Source organism: Loxodonta africana, chromosome 19, assembly GCF_030014295.1.
Source record: "Loxodonta africana isolate mLoxAfr1 chromosome 19, mLoxAfr1.hap2, whole genome shotgun sequence".
NCBI classification, from domain to species: domain Eukaryota; kingdom Metazoa; phylum Chordata; class Mammalia; order Proboscidea; family Elephantidae; genus Loxodonta; species Loxodonta africana.
Genome location: NC_087360.1, coordinates 72,360,935 through 72,382,296, shown reverse-complemented (window position 1 = coordinate 72,382,296; position 21,362 = coordinate 72,360,935). Strand labels below are relative to the sequence as shown.

General features: G+C 43.1%; 1 long non-coding RNA gene across 1 annotated transcript in view; it reads left to right on the top strand.

Moving 5' to 3' along the window:
* The window catches only part of LOC111751296 (uncharacterized), a 40,076-nt gene extending 19,987 nt beyond the window's left edge, over positions 1-20,089 (top strand). The window contains exons 2-3 of the long non-coding RNA XR_010318662.1: positions 19,321-19,477; positions 19,590-20,089. This is a non-coding gene — a long non-coding RNA (uncharacterized LOC111751296). The remainder of the gene's footprint in view (positions 1-19,320; positions 19,478-19,589) is intronic.
* Positions 20,090-21,362: the final 1,273 nt, after the last annotated feature.

Genomic DNA, 21,362 nt, shown 5'->3' with positions numbered 1-21,362 from the left:
TAAATTGTAGAATTCTATAATACATGTAATTTTACAATGTATTTAAGTGTATATACGTATATTCATGGAACTATCACTATAATCAAGATAATGAATATATCTACCTGTAAAGCTTTCCTCATGGCTCCTCTCTTGCCTGCTCCTGCCACCCTGGGCAATTGCTGATCTGCTTTCTGTCACTATAGGTTAATTGGCATGTTTGAGCTCTTTATATAAATGGAATCATATCCTATCTACTCATTTTGGGGGTGGGGTTAAGGTGTCTGGATTCTTTTGCTCAGCAAATTATTTTGAGATTGATCCATATTGCTGTACATATCAGTACTTCCTTAGAAATTGCTTCATTGTATTCTATTATATAAATGCGCCACAGTTTGTTTATCCATTTGCCTGGCAGTGAACATTTGGCCTCTTTCTAGTTTTTGCTTATTATGTATAAAGCGGCAGTGAACATTTGTGTATAAGCCTTAGTATGTGTACATGCTGTCATTTCCTGTAGGTAAATAACAAGAAATAGAAAGATTGGGTCATATGGTATATGTACGGTATGTATGTGTTCAACTTTTTTTTTTTATTATACTTTAGATGAAAGTTGTCAGAACAAATTAGTTTCTCATTAAACACTTAATACACATATTGTTTTGTGACATTGGTTGCCAACCCCACGACATGTCAACACTCTCCCCTTCTCCACCTTGGTTTCCACATTTCCGTTTGTTCAGCTTTCCGGTCCCCTCCTGCCTTCTCGTCCTTGCCCTGGGCTGACGTGCCCATTTAGTCTTGTATACATGGTCGAACTAAGAGTGTTACTGTTTGTTTTATGGGTCTGTTTAAGTCAGGAGTGACTTCAACACTGAGTTAAAAACGTGTCCATGGACCATACTCTCTGATTTTCTCTAGTCTCAGTCAGATAGAAGTCTGGTCTTTTTTTGTGAGTTAGAATTTTGTTCTACATTTTCTTCCAGCTCTTTCTGGGACCCTCTATTGTGATCCTTGTCAGAGCAGTAGGTGGCGGGAGCCAGGCTCCATCTAGTTGTGTTGGATACAGTTTGGTGGAAGCTGTGGTAGCTGTGGTCCATTAGTCCTTTGGACTAATCTTTGTGTTTTTGGTTTTCTTCATTCTCCCTTGCTCCAGACAGGGTGGGATCAGTGGAGTATCTCAGATGGCCGCTCACAAGCTTTTAAGTCCCCGGACACTACTCATCAAAGTAGAACGTAGAGCATTTTCTTTATGAACTATGTTACGCCAATGAGCTAGATGTCGTCTGTGACCATGGTTCCCAGCCCTCAGCCCAGTGCGTTGGTCCCTCAGGGAGTCTGGATGTGGGTATGAACCTTCTATGACTTCACCTTGGTCAGGTTGTGCTGACTTCCCCAGTATTATGTACTGTCTTACCCTTCACCAAAGTTACCACTTTGTTTAACTTTTTAAGAAACTGTCCAATTGTTTTCCAAACTGATTGCTTCATTTTGTCTTCCCATCAGCAGTGTATGAGAGTTCGTTTCCTCTACAGTCTCACCAACATGTGATATGTCCAGGCTTTAACATTTTAGACATTCTAAAAAGTGTGGGGTGTGACTTCATTGCAGTTTTAGTTTGTATTTCCATGATGACTGTGCTGAGCATCATTTTATGTGCTTACCTGTCTTCTATAAATCTTTGATGATGCATGTTCGTTCCAATATTCTTCCCATTTTTAAACTGGGCTGTTTGTTTCCTTATTATTTTATGTTTGAAGTCCTTTGTATAACCTGGATACTCATTGTCATGGATTGAATTATATCCCCCCAAAAATATATCAGCATGGTTAGGCCATGATTCCCAGTATTCTGTGGTTGTCCTCCATTTTGTGATTATAATTTTATGTTGAGAGAATTAGGGTGGGATGGTACCACCACCTTTACTCAGGTCACCTCCCTGATCCAAGGTAAAGGGAGTTTCCCTGAGGTGTGGCCTGCAAGAGGTAAAAGAAAAGGGAAGCAAGCAGAGAGTGGGGGGCCTCATACCACCAAGAAAGCAGCACCAGGAAGCAGAGCGCATCCTTTGGGCATGCGGTCCCTGAGCCTGAGAAGCTCCTTGACCAGGGGAAGATTGAGGACAAGAGCCAACAGAGAGAGAAAGCCTTCTCCTGGAGCTGACGCCCTGAATTTGGACTTGTAACCTACTAGACTATGAGAAAATAAATTTCTCTTTCTTGAAGCCATCCACTTGTGGTACTTCTGTTATGGCAGTAGTAGATGACTAAGACACTCATATTACCATATAAAGCGAGAAGTGGCATTTTAAAAAGTACTGTATACGCTTCCATGGAGCATGGAGGTAGGCAAAACAAATGACAAAATCGAGGATCCCAGAAAACCTCCAAGATGGCGGAACCTTTGACTGGACCCAGAAAGGCCTCCTCTTTACAATCCCCTAGAGTCACTGTGCTCTGAGTCACTGTCTCTTTCTATTCAGTCCCTTCCCCAATGACTCCCTCTGCTACCTTAGCCCCGGCAAGTGGCAGGGAAAGGGAGAAAAAATTTGCATCGGCGGAGCCATTTTACATCCCAAGGTATTACATCTGCTGATGCGGACACAATGACCTTGGTAAAAATTACTTTCAAAACTAAAATATAAAGTCACCAAAGTGATCCCAAAGCATTTAATATCATACTTGTTTCAGTAAAAGGCTGCAACCAAGTACAGCGTGTGAAAGCCACAGTCCCACTGTGTACAACAGTGCCTTCCTTCTGCAAAATAGATACTCAGGGGCCATTTGCTGCTTAGAATTAATATCGTCAGCTAAGGCTAGTCAAGGAAAATCACTATTCAGAGATTGTTAGCACACTCACATACACACAAAACCTAAACACATTGCTATCAAGTCGATTCTGACTCATAGCAACCCTACGGGACAGGGTAGAACTGTCCCATAGGGTTTCTAAGGAGTGGCTGGTGGATTTGAATCACTGACCTTTTGGCTAGTAGACCAACTCTCAACCACCACACCTATCGGAATTGACTCACTGGCAACGGGTTTGGTTTAGTTTTGTTGTTAGCACAAGGTGACTATAAAATGAGACCGTTGATTTGTGTTTAACACCCAAGCAGCTACAGTTGGAATTAATGATTTGTACAGTTAAATGTTCGGCTGCTAACCAACAGGTTGGCAGTTTGAGTCCACCCAGAGATGCCTCGGGAGAAAGACTTGGCAACCTACTTCCAAAAAAATCAGCCATTGAAAACATTATGGGGCATAGTTCTACTCTGACATACATGGGGTCACCCTGAGTCTGAATCAACTCAATGAAACTGGTAACTTTGGGAAGGTTAACTCAACATAAGCTGCAATTTGGGGGATAAAATGACGAAGATAACAAAAAAAGCTGTCTTATTAAATCAAGAAGAGAAGCAAGAAGGCGTAGGCTGAGGACAGAAGGAAGCAGTGGTGGTCTTGCCACTGACTATAGGGCATCCTTCCTGGTGAAGAAGTAGGGGAGACAGACTGAGAGTTCCTTAAGCCTTTAGTGGAAGAAGGAGGCAGAGATGCCCTTAAATAGCTCCAGAACTGAATAACTAGCTGAAGGGGCTCAGATTGGGACCATTCCAGCTGGGGGATCTTCCCTGCTGCTAGCTGCCGTGGAAGTGGCCACTTCTGGAAAAGGGTACCTGACCAGGAGTGCCTTCCCACAGCCTACTCCTCTTTCATGCATTTAAACCCACGGCCGTCCAGTCAATTCCAACTCATAGGGATCCCATAGGGTTTACGAGGCTGTAAATCTCTACAGAAGCAGACTGCGGTATCTTTCTTCCATGGAGCCACAGGTGGTTTTGAACCAACGACCTTCTGGTTAACAGTTGATCACTTTAACCACTGCACCATCTGGGAAGCATTAATCAGGTGCCTATCATGTCCTGGGCATTTTGCTTTGTCTCGGTAGCTCAGTCGCTGGACTTGAGCTCCTCTCAACCTACTTCTGGGTTAACTAGAGGTATATTAAAAGTATACTCATTATACTAAGGTAAGTTTTTGCTCTGGAAAATAGCTTTGGCTCTATCTGCGATGGCTTGTAAGAAGAGTCACTTTTTAGAAGACATTGTGGAGTCTGATCCGCTGTTTTATTAGCAATAATCGTTCCCATTAAAGTCCTTGAGTAATTGCATTTACAGTCAATTTGTAAAGTAATGATATTTTTAGAAAATAACATGTTAGGAATTGAATGATTCTTCAAACTTTGGGACCATAGTTAAACCATCCCGGTCAGATGATAATTTATTATTATCATTATTTTTCTGAGAATGCAGATTTCACACTGTTTATAGCAAATAATTTCTGGATTAAGTTTCATGGTAAAGGCATTTTCCTAATAATTTTATAGCTCTTTTGATGCTACGGAAACCCTGGTGGTGTAGTAGTTAAGAGCTTGGCTGCTAACAAAAGGTCGGCAGTTCAAATCCACCAGGTGCTCCTTGGAAACTCTATGGGGCAGTTCTACTCTGTCCTATAAGGTTGCTATGAGTCGGAATTGACTTGAAGCAACAGGGTTGGTTTTGATGCTACAACATAAGCTCATTCTCTTGCCTCATTTTGAGAGTGACTAGGCCTGGAAAACAGCTTCTCCCCTGCAGCACACATTTCTGGCTTAATAATTACCTTCCCTGAGTTTATCCCCCTCAGAGACTTTGCCCTTTCTTCCTTGGTGCCCATTGGCCCAGAACGTAATTCCGTCACACTACCTATGTCAAGTTAGTGAATATAATTGTTTACATGCCTGCCTCCTCTAAGGAGACTGTAAATTCTATCCCAGTGGGATTGTGTCTCTCATTTTTGAATCTCTAACATCTTTTTTTTTTTTTTTAACATCTAGCTCAGTTCTTTAATAAATGTTTAACAAATATTCACTGAAAAAAATTGTCCCTAACCATTGCTTATAACTTTATATTCCACCCTTTCCTCCTCAGTTTTCCGGCCCTATTTCGGGCCTTTTCTAAGCTCTCCAATAGTTCTTCAGTAGTGAAGAAGATCAAATTGTTCATTTTGACAATGATTGTTGTTAGCTGCGGTTGTGTTGGCTGCGACTCATGGCAATCCCCATATACAATGGGACGCAGACTGTTGTGGTCCATAGGGTTTTCACTGGCTGATTTTTGGAAGCAGGTCACCAGGCCTTTCTTCCTAGACCGTATTAGTCTGGAAGCTCCCCTGAGATCTCTTCAGCATCAGAGCAACGTGCAAGTTTCCACTGACAGATCAGTGGTTAATGATGACCTCTGTTCCTAATTTGATCTCTGTTGCTTTATAAATGAGGATTTCCAGTGGCTGCTCCTTTTAACCATACTTCCCCCCAAATTGCATATTTGCAGGTTTGTTTACAAACAGTATCTCATTTGTTTTCCCAATGAGCCTGAGAGGTAGTCACGTATGTAGGGAAGTTGTCAGGTTCTGTCTCTCTCTCCCTTTTGCTTCCTGGTGTGTGACTTTGGAGACTGCCTTCATCTGTGGGTTCAATTTCCTTGTTTTTAAAATGATAAGTTTGGATTAGATGGCCTTTATCACCTTGCTCCCAAGCCTCACCGGCTCTGATTTTATTGAGGCTTCATGGGGGAAAGCTGGAAGGTGAATATCTATCCTCAGACTGCTGGCCCAGGGATCTTTCCAATGTACAGATCAGTTGTTTCCCCTTCCTGCATTTACAGCGTTTGTACAATTTAAAGCAAATTAGCTTTGACAGTGTGGCGTCATATCACTAATTAAAAGGCATTTGCCACTAGTTCCGCTAGGACTCCACTTGCTTGGTGTTTCATCGTCACACTTGCTTATAGCAAATGTTCCTTCTCTCATTTTAAGTTTCTCCCCCTTTGAGTATGCTGTTTTTCCTTTTAGTTAATTTAGTTATGTTTCTGCTATTTTCCGATTCACTGAGTTTCCTTTCAATTAGAAGCTTAAAGATATTGTCTACAAACTCCATGAATATTGCACTCTGTTTTATCATCCAGGTCACTGGTAAGAATATGATACTTAAGGTTTCAGAATAAATGAAATACAGCTTCCTGAAATATATTCCTCGTGTTATTCTCTACAAAAAAAAAAAAAAAAAAACCTACATTATGTTTTCCTTATCTTGAAGCCCACAGGATAATGACAAGCTCCTAGGCTTCCCTTCCATCTTCTGATACCACAATGCCATATGTTTGAACACAGCTGTGCAAAGACCCATTGGTGAGGGAGAGAAGGCTGCATCCAGGAGCTGCCAGTTATTCAGAATGTCTGGGAAGAGCATGAAAAATGAAGCTACAGAGGTAACTAGACAAGACTTTTATAAAGGAGCTTGTATCAAAGATGAGAAGTTGAATTTTGATCAAAGATTCTACAGAAGAATCCTGATTAAAAAGGGGAAAATGCAGAACAGAATTTCAAGTTCTTATGGAGTCCAGACTTTCTAGAGCCATAGAGGCTGGTGAACCCCTGAATATTATTGCCCTGGGATGATCTTTAAACCTTAAGTGAAAAATATCCCTTGAAGTCTTCTTAAAAGCAAACAATAGTTTAGCCTAACTAGTAAAGAATGTCTGCCTTGAGCCGTGTGCTCTTTCAAGATCTATCTATATGGGATCAAACTGACAACAGCAACTCGAAAGGTTAGATAGGAAACTTAGGGGGCAATGAGTTTATGTTAACAGGGGAGGAACGATTCAGAAAAGGAAGGTGAGAATGGTTGCACAACCCAAAGAATGCAATCAATGTTACTGGATTGCACATGCAGGGACTATTGAATTTGTGTATGTTCTGCTGTGTAAATTCTCAACAACAACAAAATAAAATAAATTATATATTAAAAAAAGATGAGAAGTGTAGGTACTTGGTTAGATCAACATGAGGATGTCTGCGAGGAGGTTGTTTGGAGGGTGAGGAATTCTAAAAAGGAATCTTATCAGGGCACCCAAATTTGAGAGTCATGAACAAAAGGGTGGTGATGGAAGCCAGGGGATCTCGCTGAAAAGCTATCTAAAGAGCGAAAAAATAAGTACTCAGGACAGAACCCTGAAAGACTCGGGCATTTGTGGGATGGACAGACTATGAGGAGCCCAAACAGAAACTTGAGTAGGAAAGACCATACAAGTAGGTAAGTATGAGGAAAGAAATGAATTTTTCGTTCGTTCATTCATTCAACAAATACAAAGCACTATTTTAGGCCCTGGGCATCAACGGGGATGAGACAAACATGTCTGCTGTCCTCAAGTTTGAAATCTTGAGGGGAGACAGACATTAAACATCTAATTGCCATTTACTTAATTACTGTTTGGATAAGTACTTTTAAAGAGATAAAGAGCTTACATGAAGGAACTGGACACCCTCTAGGGGATTTGGGAGGGCCTTCCTGAAGAAATGATGCTGGAGCTGACCTCTGTTGGATGAATAGGCATTACTACAAAGGGGTGAGGGAAGACGTGTCAGGCAGACAAAACCTCATGTAGAAAGTAGACATCATGAAAGGACTGAGAGGACGGTAGGGCTGAAGGCCAGAAAATGAGGGGAGAGTGGCTTGAAAAAAGGCTACAGAGTTAGGGATAGCATGCTCATTGAAGACTGTTCTTTTATCCTGTGGGCAATGGGTGCCATTGAATGTTTGTATGCAAGAGAATAACATGGTCACATTCTGATTTTAAAAGGTCAGCGTGACTGCCATGCTGAGATTCTTGCCTACAGATACTATATATAATCCCTTTTTAATATACTTCGTACTGCCTAGCACAGTACTATGAGTATTGTGATGAAGGAAGGAAGAAGCAGCGGGCCCAGAACTGGCCTTGGGCACACACCATTCATCACCCATTTCTTTGGCTGCTAACCACCCTGAGGCCCCTTAAGCGATCCTCCTTCTTCTGCTTCAGCCTATGTTGATTAAACGGAAATCCATTTGCAGTAATGTGCTTAGTAACATGCGCTGTAGTTACAATGAATTTGTTCTTTATTTTCGCCTAAGAATAAAACACAGTCAATGATCTTTTTGTTTTTCCCCTTCAGTCAGCAAAACCCAAACCCATTGCCGTCAAGTCGATTGTAACTCATAGCCATCCTATAGGACAGAGTAGAGCTGCCCCATAGGGCTTCCAAGGAGTGGCTGGTGGATCTGAACTGCCAACCTTTTGGTTAGCAGCTGTAGCTCTTAACCACTGCGCCACTATTTTTTTAATCACCTACTAGGTTCTAGGCATTGCACTTGCCTTTAGGAGCTGAAAGCCACACACACACACACACAAATTACTTCACTACAATGCAACAATTGTGTTTTACTAAGAGTCTGTGTGATGGATTGGATTGTGTCCTCCCCCACCCCCCAGCCCCCAAAGCATATGTTAAGGGGAGACAGACATTTAACATCTAATTGCCATTTACTTAGTTACTATTTGGATAAGCGCTTTTAAAGAGACACAGAGCTTGCATGAGAAAACCTGACACACTCTAGGGGATTCGGGAGGGCCTTCCTGAAGAAATGATGCTGGAGCTGACCTGTGATTGATGAATAGGCATTACTAGAAAGGGCTGAGGGAAGACATGCAGGCAGACAAAACCGCATGTGGAAAGTAGACATCATGAAAGGACTGAGAGGATGCAAGGTTGAAGAGCAGCAAGTGTCCCTGTACCTACGGATGTGATCCTATTTGGAAATAGGGATTTTCTTGTGTTATGTTAATGAGACTATTCTGGAGTGGAGTGGGCTCTAAACCTAATCATTTCTGAATTATAAAAAAAGCAGCAGAGAAACACACAGGGGAAGAGGAAGACAGGCAATGGAAGCAGGTGCTCTACAAGCCCAGGAATACCAACGATTGCTGGCAGTGAAGAATATTGACTCTGCCATGGACTGGCAAAAGAACAAACAAATCTGTCCTGGAAGAAGTACACCAGAATGCTCCTGAAGTGAGGATGACGAGACTTCATCTCATGTACTTTGGACATGTTATCAGGAGGGACCAGTCCCCGAAGAAAGACATCATGCTAGATAAAGCAGAGGGTCAGAGGAAAACCCTCGATGAGATGAATTGATACAGCGAGTACAACAATGGGCTCAAACATAGCAATGATTGTGAGGATGGTGCAGGACTGGGCAGTTTTTTATTCTGTTGTACACAGGGTCACTATGAGTCAGAATCAGGTTGACAGCACCTAAGAACAAGAACACTAGAAGCTGAAAGGACCTCCCGCCTAGAACCATGCTTCTAGAATTCAGAGTTCTAGCCTCCTGAACTGTGAGAAAATAAATGTCTGCCTTTTAAAGCCACCCATCTGCAGTATTTGTGTTACGGCAGCATCTGGTAACTAAGACAGGCTGTACGTGGTACATATTTTTAGGAACTCTCAATGTAGTTTCTATAAAAACTAAATTTCAGACCAGTCCAGAAAATCTTGTGTAACTTGATGGTGGTGACAGAAGAGCCCAAGTTCCCTTCCTTGTGTGTATCTTTTTCTGATAAGGAGGTTGTAGAATGCTCTACCGTTTTCTACATATGGAGTTTTCAGTTAAAATTTTGAAATAGATGGGGTTTATCTTTGGCCTTTTCCCATTGCCCTTTTGTCCTCTGTCCTAGCAATGCTCTCTGTCTGGATCCCCAGGTAGCCAGCCCTCTCTTGCTGCTGCAACTCTGAGCCCAGCTCCTCTGTCTCCAGATAGCACTGCCTTCAGGACTATCCTATCCCCCAGAGAGGTCCTGTCTGTTCCAACCTCCTTAAATGTATCGGATTCACTCCTGTCACCTGGTGTAGAAACCAGATAGATGGCTGGGCAGAGGTGGGAAATGAGGCATAGAGCTTACAGAGATTATGTTCTGCAGAGAAGACAGGTGTTGAACAATTACCACCTTATAGTTGGGATAAGTACAAGAAGTTTAGGGTGTGATAGGAGTGGGATCAACCAAGTCTGGGACGTAGAAGTGGCATTTAAGGCAACTCATGAAGAATGAGTCTATATGGACTCATCTCTTTGGACTACCGTTTTATCCTCATGCAAATCCCTGGTTCCTGTTGTCTGAGGCCTCCGGAAGCACCATCTTTACCATGCTGACCCCAAGACAAGTTTATGGACAAGGTTTCAGCCACCCTGAATTGGGATCCTCCAGGATCATCAAAGCCCTCTGCACCCACGTCCATGGTCTACCACCTTCTTACCAGCAGCCAGATTAATCATACCAGCCAGAGACTCAGAATTACATGTGTTAGGAAAACAGGCTTAGGAGTTGGGCCACTTTGGGTTCAAAGCATACCCTAACTAAGGAGCTGCATAACATTGGAAAAATTCCTGCACCTCTCTAAGCCTCAATTCCCTCATTTGTAAAATGTTTGCTTATAGAGTTTGTATCAGTTGGGGTGATTTGGCTGCACTAAGCAGAAAGCCACTGTTGCAACTAGCTCAAATAATAAGGCTATTTGTTATCTCATAGAAAAAGTAGTCTACCCCAGGTATCGTATATCAGAACTCTGGTTGCATTTCTCTGCGATTCTCTTGGTCTATCTACTCCTCCTGTGGGCTTCAAACAAGCAGGCAATGAGCAGGAAGTTCCCCTGTGATTCTCTTGGTCCATCTACTTCTCCTGTGGGCTTCAAATGAGCGGGCAGACAGGGAGCCAGAAGTTCCAGGAATTGGATTTAGGCATTTAAGGGAGCAGAGAAAGAGGAGAAATTCGATCTTCTCACAGCTCTCTCTTAGGAGTGAGGAAACACTTTCCAGAACCTGTGGCATACCTCCCCTTCAGCCTTGTTCGCCATATGCTCATTCCTGAAACAGAAGCTGGCAAAACCTGGACAAACCAGGGCCACCCTAGAGCTGAGCGTGAAGTGAGCTTCTTCTGAGGCTGGAAACTGGGGGAGAAGGGAGACAGAATTGGGGCTCTGTGGAAAAGAAAAGCCATCCCTGGCTGGTGAAAAGTTTAATGTGCTTGGCTGCTAACCAAAAGATTGGAAATTGAAGTCTACCTAGAGGCACCATGAAAGAGAGCCCTGGAAGTCTACTTCTAAATACCAGTTATTGAAAACCCTATGGAGTACTGTTGTATCCTGATATATATACATAGGGTCATCATTACTCAGAGTCAACTTGATAGTAACTGTACTTTTTTTTTAAAGAAGAAACGGGTCATGGGTGCTGGGATGGTCTGCTACAGAGTGTTGGAAGGATTCGGTGCAAATCTCGTGTAAGCCTTTATTATTGTGTTTGACCAATATTATTAATTAATCAACATTAGCTTAGTAAAAGGGCAGCCAGGGAAGCTTCTGCCACTCTACAGAGACCAAAATACCTAGTTTATTCACCTCGACTCAGTAATGTTTGCTGTAACAATATACTTCTCCTTCAAGAATATCCCATTCTATGTTCTACATTCTATTTTGGTGAGTAGCATCTGGGGTCTTACAAGCCTGTGAGTGGCCATCTAGGATACTCCACTGGTCTCACCCCTTCGGGAGCAAGGAAGAATGAAGAAAACTAAAGATAAGAGGGAAAGATTAGTCCAAAGGACTAATGGACCACATCTACCACGGCCTCCACCAGACTGAGTCCAGTACAACGAGATGGTGCCTGGCTACCCCCACTCACTGCTCTGACAGGGATCATAATAGAGGGTCCCAGACAGAACTGGAGAAAAACGTAGAACAAAATTCTAACTCAAAAAGAAAGACCAGATTTGCTGGCCTGACAGAGACTGGAGAAATCCTGAGAGGTTGGCCCCTTGGCACCCTTTCAGCTCAGTAATAAGGTCACTCCAGAGGTTCACCCGTCAGCCAAAGATTGAACAGACCCATGGAACAAAACAAGACTGAAAGGGCACACCAGCCCTGGGGCAGGGGCTGGAGGGCAGGAGGGAACAGGAAAGCTGGTAATAGGGAACCCAGGGTTGAGAAGGGACAGTGTTGACATGTCATGGGGTTGTTAACCAATGTCATAGAACAACGTGTGTACTATCTGTTTGATGAGAAACTAGTTTGTTCTGTAAACCTTCATCTAAAGTACAATTAAAAAAAAAAATCCTATTCTGTAACAAGCGGCCTGGCAGCTGGTCAGTACCTGAGGGAGCTATGACTCAGAGAAAACCAAACCCGTTGCCATTGAGTCAATTCCAACCCATAGTCACCCTATAGGACAGGGTGGAACTGCCCCATAGGGTTTCCAAGGAGTGGCTGGTGGATTTGAACTGCCAACCTTTCGGTTAGCAGCCCAGTTCTTAACCATTGTGCCACCAAGGCTCCTGACACAGAGAAAGAACTCTATAATCCCCTGTGGTGTGCTAAGGGCCAAAATAAGTCATGAACTGATGGATGTCCTTCTCTGGGGGAGAACATCTCAGTGGAAGAGGTTGGTTCTTCTTCAGACTCCTACTGACCTGTCAGCTCAGAAACCAGGGCACCACTTCGGCCCTGCAAGCTGCTGCTGGCCACCAATCCCGTGGCTTTCTCCCTCCAGCTTCTCTCTTCTGAAAACATCCACTCCATGGTCTACAGATCTCTGCTACACTCAGGCACTGTCCCACAGCTGACCCTGAGCTGCTGGATTCGCGACAAGAGCTCCAGTCACTTATCCACTGTGGCAGGACAGGCAGCAGGAACGACACGGGAAGCCTCTTCCCACCCAAGACAGGAAGCTCCAGACTTCTTCGGAGCCTTCGACCAGGTACCTCAGGGGAAACCCCAAAGGAGAATGTCGGTGTGGCAGAGGTGGAGGTACTGCTAGGTCTATTTTAGTTCCTCTAAATGCAGTCATGGAGCCCTGGTGGCGCAGCGGTTAAGAGCTGGGTGGCTAACCAAAAGGTCAGCAATTGGAATCCACCAGCTGCCCCTTGGAAACCCTGTGGGGCAGTTCCACTCTGTTCTATAGGGTTGCTATGAGTCAGAATCAACTTGATGGCAATGGGTTTGGTTTTGGGAGTTTTAAATGCAGTCAAGGCCCCTAGGCGGCACAAATGGTTTGCCCTCAACTGCTAACCTAAAGGTTGCTGGTTTGAACCCACCCAATGGTGCCACGGAAAAAAAGTCCTGGCGATCTGCTTCCGTGAGAATTACAGCCAAGAAAACCCTATGGGACAGTTTTACTATGTAACATATGGGGTCACCATGAGTCAGAATCAACTCGACGGCATCCGACAACAACAAACGTAGTTACGTACCCTCAAAACCTGCCTCCTCGGGACCTGCCTGAAACTTTCACTCTGTGGTTCTCTTCTTTTTTGTTTTTCTAACCCATTTGGCGTCTTACTTTAGCTTCCTCTCCTTCTTTGGCCCCTGGGATTGCTGACCTAGTTTATAATGCTTATTTTGGCTCTGACTTTGCATTCCCTCAGTGACTTGACTTTCGGTGTTTACCTGTCTCTACACTGAATCACAGCTCCCGGCAATAGCTGCCTCGTCCCTCTGCCCCACCCAATTCAAAGGCCGAGTGCACACCTTTGCTGGCACCACCTGACGCAGGAGGGAAACTGCAGCACATAGTCAGGTATCATACTCCTTTCCCTCTGCCTCGTGAAAACTGCTGGTCCTTCGGTGGCCTGAAGACGGCGGAGGAAAGCAGTCCGACTGAATTGATTCCATCTCATGTGTGAGTTACGTATGAGGTAGAATCATATGTGAGTTAACACATATGTTGGATCTTAAGTATATTTCTGGTTTTTAGAATTAAGTTAAACGTAATAATACAAAGTGAGATATTCAATATTTGGAGTGGTAGGCGTGGTTAACATTCACTCACTAATCTTGTTTTTAAATATAATAAAACTATTATATTTAAAATGTAATAACTTCTACATTTTAAACATAATAAAACTATCAAGGTTAGTAAGCTAATAATCACCCTGGCCATTACCAGGCGATGTCTGGCTGTACATGTGAACCACATGCTGCTCCCGAATCAGAGATGTGTATGGAATTTTCAGTGGTTTTAGAAAATTTAAGGGTAGAGAGGGAGCCCTTGTGGTGCAGTGGTTAAGAGCTAAGGTGAGCTACCAAAAGGTTAGCAGTTCGAATCCTTCAGTTGCTCCTTGGAAACCGTATGGGACAGTTCTACTCTGTCATATAGGGTTGATGTGAGTCAGAATCAACTCGATGGCAGTGGGTTTTTGGTTTGAAGGGAGTAGAAATGTCTATAATTAACCATTATCTGTTCTCACCAAGCCATTATTGAGAAGGCCTCCCTGACCCCCAAACTCCACAATAACAACAACAATAACAAACCATTGCCGTCAAGTCAGTTCCAACTCATATAGGAATATAGTAGAACTGCCCCATCGGGTTTCCAAAGAGGGGGTGGCGGATTTGAACTGCCAACCTTTTGGTTAGCAGCCAAGCACTTAACCACTGTGCCAACAGGGCTCCAACTCCATAACACCAAACCAAAAAACCAAATGCATTGCCATCAAGTCGATTCTGACTCATAATGACCCTATAGGACAGAGTAGAACTGCCCCACAGAGTTTCCAAGGAGCGCCTGGTGGATTTGAACGGCCAACTTTTGGCTACCAGATGTAGCTCTTAACCACTACACCACCAGGGTTTCCAGCTCCATAAGATGAGCCTTTAATACGATCTGCACAACCAGCCCTCTCAGTAACTGCCAAGTCCACGCCTACTAATGACTAGTGGTTTTTATAAAACTGATAAGTAAAAGGCTTGAATTAGTGTGGGTAGCTTTCTACCACATGTAACATCTGTGTAACTCTTGTAACCTCAATGGGTGTGATGATACTACGGAAGCAAACAAAGGAAATGAAACTGTTGTGGGGTCCCATTAATGTCCATTTGCAAGGATACTGGAACCCCAGGCCACTTTCCGGTGTCTATTCAGGAGTATGGTCTAGTGACAGCAGGTTGTACATGAGGTCAAGGTTTGTATCAACATCAAGTGACACAAGTTGCCAGTTTATTTAAAATAGCTGGGCCTCAAGTTTGAGAATATGTACATTCTTGGTGTAGGACTTTTAGCTTCCTTCTTAGAGTGCCATAATTTTGTTGTTATCTCAAAAAAAAAAAAAAAAAAAGGATAAGTTCTGAAACATTTATCTATTTCCGTGGCAAAGCCAGGAAATATGCCTATTGACATTCAAAATAAGAAACCCAACTGTAGCTAGGAAAAGAAAAATAAGTTTCCAAAAAACGAATGCCTTTCAAGTCTTCTATGGATTTTGTTTAATTCGAGCCACAGACAGTAGTCAACGTTTGTGCCCAGTTTGGGAAGCACAGAGTGAGAAGCACCCAAAGATATTTAGCATTACGTGTTTCTCCTAATTAAAGAGCAGGCTAGTCCGATTCAGGGAAAGGCCTGGAATAGGGAACCCATTATAGGAAGTGCAATTTATGGTAGCCTCTGACAGGGAACAGGGGAATCAAACTGAAGCCTTGGAGAATTTTTAAAAATTTTAATAAACTGAAGACTAATCACTTGTAAGAAATTCATTATATAAAAGCCACTAGTAAGTTTTTTTTTTTTTAATGCATTTGCCTTAGCACTTAAGTAGACTAAACACGTCCCTTTGATGATCACTGGCAGTGTGGTCTGCCTGGAAGGATACCAAAGTCCCAATTCATGGAGCCCAAATTAATAAACTACCCTGGCTTTGTTTATCATGCCGGTTGGAGATTTAGCAGTTGGTAGCTTTACTTTTAGTTGGAATCGACTCGAGGGCACTGGGTGGCTTTACTTTAAAATTTTTTTTAACATGCCCAGAAAAAGAATTTACAGCTTTAGGACAAAAAGGACTGTACATCTCTACCATGACCACCAGAGGGCTACTTACCACTACAAATACCCCAGGCCTTGCTCCTCGTAAGGGCTCCACAGACACAGTGAAATGCAGAATCTCCGGCCCCACCCCGACTTCCTGAGCCGGGGCCTGCATGGCAACATCCCCAGGTGATCCACGTGTACGTTCAAGTTTGAGAAGCAGGGCTCTAAGTCACTGGAACCAAGCTTTTCAAGGTCAGTGTAAGATCAGAATTACCCCATTCAAAAACCCAGAAGAATTTGTGATAGTTTCCAAGCTCAATCTTCTGTCTTTGGGTCACCTGGTTTTTCCCACAGGATTACAACTCAGAAATGATTCTCTTCTTAAAAACAGCTTCCCTGAAGTGTCCTTTCAAGACACGTTTCTATTTCCATCAATTCTCACAGTCATGGATGTTTCTTATTTAATCTCTGATTTACAGACTTCTGGAAATGAAAGAATCCTTAAATGTTATCTAATGGTGGTCTAAATTTTCTCATTTTATAGACGAAACTCCTGGACAAGGAGTTTTTCAGAATAAGGGGATATGAAGTAAATCTCCCCTCCCCTCCCCGCCCACCCACACCACGTTCAACTCCAGGCTATTTGCTTTTCAGAACCAGGGCCTATATAAAAAAGGGCCTATAAGGGCCTATAGTGGGTATAAATGAAGGCTCCAGCTCTCTGCAGAAAGAGCTGGCGCTGAGCTTTTGGCTTTCTGTCCCTGGGTGATGGAGATGGTTAAAGCGCTCAGCTGCTAACTGAAAGGTTCCACTAAGAGGTTCCTTGGAAGAAAGGCCTGGTGACTTTCTGAATGTCACACACATGGAGTTGCAACGAATCTGAATCAACTCACTGGCAACTGGTTATTGAGGGGCAGGGTAAAGTGGGAGAAAAGCACAGGGCTTGCCAACCAGAGTTACGTAGAGGCCTTGGGGTAGAGTGTCCACTCTGTCCTACTTGAGGGCACCAGGATTACCTAAGGATCTAAAGGTTTCTATGAGTCCTCTCTCTCCTGGGGCTAGGAGAGTCCAGGGTATCTGCCTGTCTGTCACCTGCCCTCATTTTTCTGTTACAGTCCCAGTTTGACTTGGGTGATATATGGTCACCCAATTTATAGGCAATCTATCCTTTCTCTCTTGCTTTTTTAAGGTATTCTCCTTGTCTGTGGTGGTCAACAATTTTACTATATGTCTTGGCACTGAATTTCTTTTTCTTTACTCTTTCTGGGATTGCTTTGGCTTCCAGGATCTAAGACATTTCTGGGAAATTCCCAATCATTGTCTTTCCAAAGTTTGCCTTTCTTCCTTTCTCTTTATTCTTTCCTTTAGGAGGCATTAGATACATGTTAGACCTTTTTACTCTATTCTCTGTATCTTTTAATCTCCAAGATTTCCCATTTGTATGTTAGTCTATACTAAACAAAAACCAGACTAAACCTGTTGTCATTGAGTTGATTCCGACTCATAGCGACCCTAAAGGACAGATTAGAACTGCTCCATTGGAGTGGCTGACGTTTTGGTTAGCAGTGGAGCTCCTAAACACTGTGCCACCAGGTCTCCCATACATATGTAGACATTCACATATGTACACACTTACATACACATAAATCTAGCATCTTTATGTGAATTCTTCTAAAAGAGGCTTATCTGACTACCCTATCTGCCATACTGCCAGAAATGGTCTTTTGTTGCTTGCATGTGAACAAAGCTTGTTGGTTTCTTTAAGGAATTTTTTTAAACCTTTCATGAGAACTCACCGGACAGCATGAATGATCTCAGTGCCTCAGCCGAGCTGCCTGGCCTCTTATCTTCCCTTCTACCCCAGCCTCATACCCTGAAAGCATTCTAAGATAGATTTTGACTGAATTTCTGTCCCACCAAGTAGCAAGAATCCAGAGGCTGTTCTCCAGGAGAAATACTAGATGAGAAACACATGCTTCAGTGGATTTATGGGCAATAGAGTAATTTATTAATTGTATTAACTAATGAAGGCCTGCAAAATACAGAAATAAAGTGGAAGCATGAAAAGAAAAAAGAAGCACAAGTCTGTGACCTAAAGAAATAGAAATTTCTAAGTTGTATAGGACACTGAGATATGGATCGTTAATGACTGATTGTGGTAGGCATTAGATGATTTTAAAATCACAAACAGTGTAAAGTCATTTGATGTATAATTAAAGTAGGGAAAAGTATCACCTATCTTGTGCCACACCCTTGATTAAGAAAGTCAGTTAGAGTATTACATTAATAGTGTTTTTTAATAAAGTCATTGTTTGGGTTACATTTAAAGTTGTTTTAGTCATCTAGTGCCGCTATCACAGAAATACCACAAGTGGATGGCTTTAACAAAGAGAAATTTATTCTCTCTCTGTCTAGTAGGCTACAAGTCCAAATTCAGGGCATCATCTCCAGGGGAAGGCTCTCTCTCTGTCAGCTCTGGAGGAAGGTCCTTGTCATCAGTCTTCCCTTGGTCTGGGAGCATCTCAGTGCAGGAACCTCAGGTCCAAATGACGTGCTCTGCTCCTGGTGCTGCTTTCTTGGTGGTATGAGGTCCCCAACTCTCTACTTGCTTCCCTTTCATCTCTTGAGAGATAAAAGGTGGTACAGGCCACATGCCAGGGAAACTCCCTTTATATTGGATCAGGGATGTGACCTGGGTAAGAGCTGGGTTACAATCCCACCCTAATCCTCTTTAACATAAAATTGCAATCACAAAATGGAGGACAACCACAAATACTGGGAATCATGGCCTACCTAACCAAGTTAGTACACCAATTTTTGGTGGGACATAATTCAATCCATGACAAAGGTCTTCATTGCTTACTCTGAATTTCCTTACTGTTATGGATTGAATTGTGTTCCCCCCAGAAAAAGTTATGTTGTAACCCTTATGCCTGTAAATAGGATCCTGTTTGGAAATAGGGGTTTTCTTTTTATTATGTTAATAACAGCATATCAGAATAGGGTGGGTCCTAAATCTAATCCCTTCTGAGTGATGTCTTATAAAAACAGTAAGATATTCCATTGCGTATATACACGTGTATATACCACATTTTGTTTATTCATTCATCTGTTGATGAGCATTTGGGTCGCTTCCCCCTTTAGCAGTATATTGTGAATAGTGCTGCAGTGCACATTGGTGTACCTGTGTTTGTATCCATTGTTACTTTCAAGCATCTTGGGTATATACCGGAGAATGGAATTGCCGAGTCATATGGTAACTTTATGTTCCACTTTTTGAGGAAGCACCAAGCTGCCCTGATACACACTGCTGCATGACTGAACCTTGAAAACATTATGCTGGGTGAAATAAGTCAATCACAGAAGGACAAATATTATATGATCTCACTCATATGAAATACCTAGAATGAGCAAAGGTATAGCAACAGAGTGTGATAGGGGTTACCAGGGGCAGGAGGGAAGGGAAAGGGGGAAATAACTGTTTGGGAAGCATTGAGTTTCTGTTTATGGTGATGGAAAATTTGGCAATGGGTATTGGTGATGGTTGCACAACACGATTGATATAGTTGGTCTCACTGAATTGTACACACAAAAAATGTTGAATTGGCAAATGTTGTATCTGTATTTTTACAGCAATTAAAAAAGAAAAAGAAATAGCAAAATGGACTCAGACATCTACAGGGAAGAGACCATGTGAGGAATTACAAGCCAAGGAATGCCCGGGGCTACTGACATGGAAGGACCCTCTCCAGAGCCATTGCTCTGATTTGGACTTCAAGACTCCAAAATGGTGAGACAATTCATTTCTGTTCTTAAAGCCACCCACTTGTGGTATTATTTGTTACAGCGACACTAGAAAGCTAAGACATTTTTGTTTGTTCTTTATGTTCTAATTTCCACAGTTACTCAGTATACTTTCTGTCTGAAGCCACCTCAAGCTAATTGTGTCGTCTACGTCTGCATTCTATGGGTACCAGTTGCCTTCAAGTTGACTCTGACTCATGGGGACCCCACGTGTGTCCAAGTGGAACTGGGCTCCATAACATTTTCCATGGCTGGTTTTTCAGAAATGGATCACCAGGCCTTTCTTCCAAGGTGCCTCTGGGAGGACTCAAACCTCCAACCTTTCAGTTAGTAGCTAAGTGTATTAACTGCTTCTGTCTGCATTTCAAGGTAATATTTGTTCATTATATTTTCACCACTTTCTTGAATCACATGTTGTAATGTGCTTGTCTTTGAGTGACTTTATTCAGAAGAAATTTGTCTGCGAATGTTATTTAGTATATTCTGCAGATTCATTTGTGTTCTTCATTTCATCATGTGCTTTCTGTAAGAAATATTAAAGTCAGCATTTTGGAGCAGAGCAGGCAGCTCCAGCTTCTCTGCTGCAGGCTGGTGCTCTTCCAGGGGGCCACGTGGACCAGTCCTAAGATGAGTCTTCATGCTTTCGCTTTGTGATGGGCTCACCACTTCAGGTCGACGAGGAACACTCATGACCTGTTTGCCCCCAGAAAACTCTGGGCACCCAGGCTGATTCCCAGCTCAGCGAGCTGTTACACTCTGCTATCAAAACAGTGAGTTCTGGCCCTTAGAGTCCTCAGACCTGAGTCAGATCCACATGCATGGTGCCTATCTAGATGCAGGGGACATGCATTTTCTGAGTGGTCCATTGAAGCCCCTTCTCTCTGCTTGAGGTGAGAGGCAGGCATGGGTGGGACTCATAGCACACCAACAAAGAAAAAAAAAAAAACCAAACCTGTTGCCATCAAGTCAATTCCAACTCAGAGTCACCCTATAGGACAGAGTAAAGCTGCCCCATAGGGTTTCCAAGAAGCCGCTAGTTGATTTGAACTGCCAACCTTTTGGTTAGCAGCCTGAGGTCTTAACCACTGTGCTACCAGGGCCCTACGCACACAGGCAGCTCTCTCCAAATAACTAATCTTCACAAATCCCCTTCAATATCCAACAGCCTGGCCCTTTTTTACCCTTACTGTGAATGAATCATCTACCATACTTCATAATTTCCATGGTAGGGTCAGTCTCACCACTCACATGGAACATGGCATCTACTGTCCTCGGCCCTCAGACTAAGACAGGAAGTGCTCTGTTTCTCCACTGTGTGGGTAAAGCACCCCAGAGATGGCCATGCTCAGTAATTGTCAGTTCCCTTGTCACTCTTCCCTCCGTCTGAACCCCAGTCCCCCAGTGTGTCTCCAAGTCGGGCCATCAGGCTCTCTGCCACAGATTTTTATTTTTGTATTTTTATTGCCCTGAGAATCTAAAAGGCGAGATGAACGCACACAAGTTAATGCACACACGTTCCCAATCTCCTCCTCTCCCCCATGGCGTTTTAAATGGCAGGGAGGGGCCGGCAGAAGAGAAGAGAACAGATCTGAGGGGAGAAGGAGGAGAACGGGAAAGCGAGGAACAGAGCAGCATAGCTGTGAGAAAGTTGTGTGGACAGAGGATGAGGCAGGGAGACAGGGAAGCTGCTGCCATGGAGACTCTGGGGAGACTGACTGGGCCAGAAGGATTTTAGGATGTTGTCTGTAAGCATTTAACCATTACATCCTCCTTTTAAGAAAGCCCATAAGAAACATCTACATCACTCTTCAGGGTTTCTGGAATAGTCTGTGGTGTGCTTTTTTTTCTTTGTTATTGTTGTCAAGGGGCAG